At 37.0% G+C, this 6065-nt stretch overlaps 1 pseudogene; it reads left to right on the top strand.

Moving 5' to 3' along the window:
• Window positions 1-1105: 1105 nt before the first annotated feature.
• LOC145274089 (U2 spliceosomal RNA) lies at window positions 1106-1244 on the top strand (annotated as a pseudogene).
• Window positions 1245-6065: the final 4821 nt, after the last annotated feature.

Raw genomic sequence — 6065 nt, 5'->3', positions numbered from 1 at the left:
AGTGGGGGAGCAAATAAATACCATCTGTTCCGGCAGATACTGCACTTAAGATAATTTGTACCAGTCAATGGAGGGGAAACCCTCTATACTGGGACAATCGCCTGGGTAATACCTAGGAGGTCCACCCTCCCAGGCCTTGCCACCGGGCTTTCCGGTGGGGCAAGTTTATTGCTTGCTGCCTGAGGCGCCCTGACCGGGGAATGCCGACGGGGTTACTCAGGCAATTTTTAAAATTGCAGGAGTGCCCCTCCTTTAGGGGAGCCTGCGGAGTTCCCACTTTCCGGCCTTGTGCCACATTTTGCTGAGGTGGGCAGCAAATAAATATCAACCCTCTATACTGGGACAATTATTATTTTTGGTAACCAGAGTGACCCCTTTTAGGGGAGCTGGTTTTTACCTCACATTAAAAACGGCCTTGTGCCTAATTTGCTCAGTGGGGGAGCAAATAAATACCATCTGTTCCGGCAGATGCTGCAAGCTATGACTAGCTATGACTAGCAAAGACCAGATGTGGGGGCAACCCCACATGCCTGACCATTAACCAGCTCCCATTTCCCACCTCTCGGGAGCTGGTCCCCTTTTTCCCTTCCCCCTCCCTTCACTCCTCACATTAAAAATCGGCCTTGTGCCTAATTTGCTCGGTGGGGGAGCAAATAAACACCATCTGTTCCGGCAGATACTGCAAGCAAAGACCAAATGTGGGGGAAACCCCACAGATAAGACCTTGGTCAATGTAGGGGACACCCTTCATACCAATTGTCACTATCCAGCTCGATACTCCCCGGGGAGTTTGTCCCCATTTCCTCCTCACATTAAATATTCGGCTTTGTGCCTAATTTGCTACGTGGGGGGGCAAATAAATACCTTTTTCTTTGCCTTTTTGCCAAGATCAAAGTGTAGTATCTGGTCCGGCAGATACTGTAAGCAAAGACCATACATTGGGGCAACCCCACATATAAACTTGGTCAATGTAGGGCAACCCTTCATACCAATTGTCACTATCCAGCTCCCCTACTCCCCGGGGAGTTGGTCCCCATTTCCCCTTCACTCCTCACATTAAAAATCGGACTTGTGCCTTATCTGCACGGTGGGGGAGCAAATAAATACCTTTTTCTTGGCCTTTTGGCCAAGATCAAAGCGTAGTATCTGTTCTTACTACATGCTGTACTTGTTGTGATATACTTTCTGTATTAATTTAATGGGATCACTTTCTGTATTAATTTAATGTAAAGTGATCACCCACTTTACAACCAGTCAGTCTCAAAGCCATTCAAGTCATTCTATAGATCGTTCAAGTTCTTTTTGAAGGATTCCAGTTATTTTTTAAGCATACAAGTCATTCTTAAGGTCATTCAATTCATCCTTTAGTTCATTAAAGTTATTCTAAGTCATTTACTTTTTATTTACGTCATTTCAACCCATTTTTCGATCATTTTTGTTTATCTTTAAGAATTTCATGTCAATCCTACATTCACACATTCATTAATTACACGAAAGCAAGCGACTAATGGCTATCGGCCTTGTTTATTAACTTTCTCGTCAGTGACCATTTTGCATTTACACTCTTGAAAAAGCCAGTACTAAACAGGCGAAAAGTCGTCGAGTATTTACGCCTTTCATCCTCCGTTTTTATAATCGGATATTTATCCCATTTTAATTATTACTTTTTATACATTTTTCAAATTTATTTGGGTTTTAAAGAAATTATTATATCCAATTCACACGTTGAGTTACCGTTTGTTCCGTTTGGGACTTAAGGACTACGTATGGTCCAATTTAACAATTTAGGTTTCAATAAAAGTCATTCATACATTGGGGTCCAAATTCTTTATTTTCAATGATATGGAATAATTATTGGTAGATTGACTAATTATTACTTTGGCTCTTCTATTTTATTTTATTGAAAATTCTTTTTAGTTTACAGAATATTTTATATAGATATTCAAATTGTACTAATCAGTGATACATTTTATTGCTGTTTATCTTCTGACGAAAAGAGAATCACACTGTCATCTTTTGATGCAAGACAGAACCAAGCGTTCACATGGTACACGTGAGACATTATTCCAGGGGTCTTTTTTATACATTCCCATAAATCATTAAGATTTTTGGAGTTTTTTCTGTGATCTTATCACCAATAATTTTCCAAACATTTTCAATTGGATTCAGGTCGCGTCTCTGAACTGGGCAATCCATAACGCAAATATTGGATCTATTTAGCTCTTCTAAAACTATTTTTGCTTTATGGCACGGTGCGTTGTCTTGAATAAAGATATCAGAATAGGATTAGGAACCACATGTTCTCTAATCAATTTTATTTGTTTGGCTACATATGTTGTACCATGTTTACGCTCCAGCAGCTTCGTTAGGCCTCGAAGAGGTGGTTGTTAGTCATTGGAAAAAAGGGGTAAACACCTTTAATCCAATGACTAACAACCACTTCTGCGAGGCCTGACGAAGCTGTTGGATCGTAAACATGGTCCAACATCGGAAACATATGTAGCCAAACAGATAAAACGGTAATAAAAAAATAAAACATATATATATGTTTATACGTTCCATAATAGAACGCTGGAGTGTGTTGTCAGTGTTGTTTCGGCGAGGATCTTGGGAATGTTTCGGGTCTCTCAACATCAGACATTCCTCCCCGCACATGACCCGACCAGAGGTAATCGGTATCTAGTCAACTCTCCATAAATGCGCTTTCAGACACTGTTTAAATTGCGGGTGTACTCCACATAGCGTCTTCCTGGCTTCTCGGATTGGCTGAATTCGGATGGCGCGTGTTTTAGTATACGAATAATTTAATGGCAATGGAAGAAGAAAAAAGAAAACTATATATATATATATATATATATATATATATAATAAAAATAATAAATAAATAAAAGTGAGTTTTTCACCATCGGATATTGATATTAAATCTATTAATTTTCAATTGAAACATGAGTAAAACTGACGGATTAATATACTCAGTCACGGATATGCAAGCGACTACATGAAAGTTAACTAATTTGCATATTAATTTGACAAACGAGCGTTAATTTATTACTTATGCCTTCTCAATGTTTTCTCATTAGATGATAGGTTCATTCCGTTATCAGGCGCAATTCTCTTTATGTATGATTTCCACATTTAACATAATTTAACATAATTGCGTATAATTTAAGATGAAAATGATTTAGGACACGAGTATAAGGATAAAAACTAAAAAAATATGACAAAACTTGTTCAATAGGTAACATGAATTACACGTAAAATTTAAATAACGATCAAATTTGAATTCAAATAATCCAAACGAATAAATTGAAACTTAATAGACATTTGATAACGCTTGTTAATTGAACGTTACTTTTTAGGGAGGATTCTGAAATATTTGCATATAAATTTCCTCGTTCACAGTAATTTAAAGTTTAAAGTATACCAAAGAAAATTCGTAATTGCAATTCTTAAATATCCTCCCAGTTTGCAAAGAAATATCTTTTCTGTTGTTCTTGCTAATGAAATTCCTCCGACGGAATTGCTTAATGTTATTTGTGAAGAGCAAATTAGAGAAACGGAAAGAAGTTTTGGTGCAATTACCATTCTAAGAAGAGAGGAGGTCTGAAGAAAGGTAAATACCGAAGGAAAAGTAAACACACAGAATTCTGCTCGCTTGTCACGGGAAATTGATCGATCGCAATTCAAAGTCGGTCAATCAAACAAAAACAGAAGTAGACTAATTCGTATAAGTAATTGAAGTGAAATAATTATTAGGTGCCATCGCCGTCTGGTAACACAGCCGCATCTTTAACAGAAACAAAAGAAATGAGAGAACGTAGATATTTGATAAAAGAAACGAGAATAGATATTGTGAAAATTCGGTCATACTAGCTTGACGTTTCACAATGTCAATATGATTTCAAATTTAAACGCAAGAATCTAACCGACCGACGGGAATTCGACTAGTAACAAAGTGTAGTATTTGTTCTGAAACGGTACTTAATTTGTTTGTTGATTAGATTACATGGCGAAGCTGGAAAATATCGAATGTATGTGCACGCACGCAATGGCCGTTAGCGGGGAAATTCCAAATATCGAATCCAATTTCCGATTTGGATGACGTAAACTCAGAAAAAATGCCATCAAAGAAATTTACCTATATTTTTTTTACGCAGGTGCTAAATATTAACAGCAAACAAAGATACGTTCTAGATATATTAGATAGAGTTTTGAATTGCATAAAACTAAAAAACAAAACAAAACAATTCCAATTCAAAGATTGTCAATATAAGAGAGACAACACTGGAGGGAAGAAGAATTAACAGCTGGAAAGCAACGGAGTGACATTTCTGCAGTTGCTCAGCACCAACTCCAATCGCGACTAACACTCATGTCGATCGCATTCGTTTAGTCACTGCCATCAAGTTGATCAATGTAAATGAAATCGTATTGATAATTAAAAAGCCTTCGTGATTTTCAAAACCACGAGAAGGACAGGGTGTCTATAATATCGCATCTTGGAAAAGTGCACCCAGCGATTATATATACGTTTTGTTCACGAAAATAGAGGGTCAACGAAGACAAGTAGACAGACATACAACTAGTGTTATAGGAACAACTTAACACGTTATCAGGTCAGTGTAATTGCATCTATCTCAACTAAGGAAATTTTAAGTGTGTTCCCATTTAGAGAGCCGCATTTAAAAACGCAAGGTTCCGTCTAACCCTAACCCTACCGGGAAGGCATTTATATGAGTACTACTACGTTGTACATGAGGATTATATTGGAGAAAGTACTATTTCTTAAAGCCATTTAAGATAATATTCTTAAGATATTGTGAATTTCTGAAATCATTATATATATATATATATATATATATATATATATAAAATATAATTATCCACTGACATGTGTTTCGTCGTCTACGACTCATCAGTGGATTAATCTAGCGAGATTCGAAATCGAGACCCATGGTAAGATGCCACTTCCGATGTGGGGGTACCAAATTTGTTAAAAGGGAAATTATTCCCAACTCGCATTTAGGTAAAAATGCACTTTCATGAATAATAGAATTCATTCAAAACATATCGCAAAAACAAAGACAAATAACACACACACACATATATATATATATATATATATATATATATATATATATATATATATATAAGGGGGTCCTTCAATTTTTTAACAGACTATGGATACCCACGAGGGGGGGCCTGCGCGTCAAATGTTTGTGACAGGAGGTGCGCAATCTCCATGTTGTATTTATTTGCTTCCCCCATTGAGCAAATTAGGCACAAGGCCGTTTTTTAATGTGGAGAGAGAGAGGGAGGGGGAAGGGAAAAGGGGACCAGCTCCCGAGAGGAGGGAAATTAGAGCTGGATAGTGATTTGCACACTGGTATGTAGGGTTGCCTCTACATGGACCAGAAGATTGCCGCAAGGGCAATGGTCTTTGATTGCAGCATCCGCCGGATAGATACTACACTTTGATCTTGGCCCGAAGGCCACAAATGTTCCCTTCCTGGGGGGGGAGTTCAAAATGCGCAATCTCCATGTACTCCTCTCCTGATTCGACATTTTTAAATACTAGTGGCAAGAGAAGTGCATGTACAAGGCAACTGGACACAAATGCCGAGATAAGCGGAGGGCTCACACAGCGCCTAGAATTCCCATATCTTACTATTTATTCCTTTAATATATATATATATATATATATATGTGTGTGTGTGTGTGTGTGTATGTATGTTCCTGTTATTTTAAACGTTTTGAGCTCGAAGTAAAATTTAGAATCATTTTAATCTAGTACAAAATGTTAACATATTCAAAATTACCTTATAATATATAATTGCGTCAGTTTTGCTTTAAGTTCAAGCAATTAACTTATATTCAAGTAAAAATAATTAGCGGAACCCGTTTAAATCTCCTGGCTAATTAATACCATGTTAAAACTTTAATTTTATGCACCAATTAGATACAAGCTGACGTAACCAGTCTTGGTAAGTTAGTTCATTATCGTGACGTACATATTTGAATGAAGGCTATTTAAATTTCTAATGAAGAAAAATATAATTTAGATA

The sequence above is a fragment of the Euprymna scolopes genome, chromosome 4, assembly GCF_053919585.1.
Source record: "Euprymna scolopes isolate OS-2025 chromosome 4, ASM5391958v1, whole genome shotgun sequence".
Taxonomy (NCBI): domain Eukaryota; kingdom Metazoa; phylum Mollusca; class Cephalopoda; order Sepiida; family Sepiolidae; genus Euprymna; species Euprymna scolopes.
The sequence above is the reverse complement of the archived record's forward strand: the minus strand, read 5'-3'. Positions and strand labels throughout refer to the sequence as shown.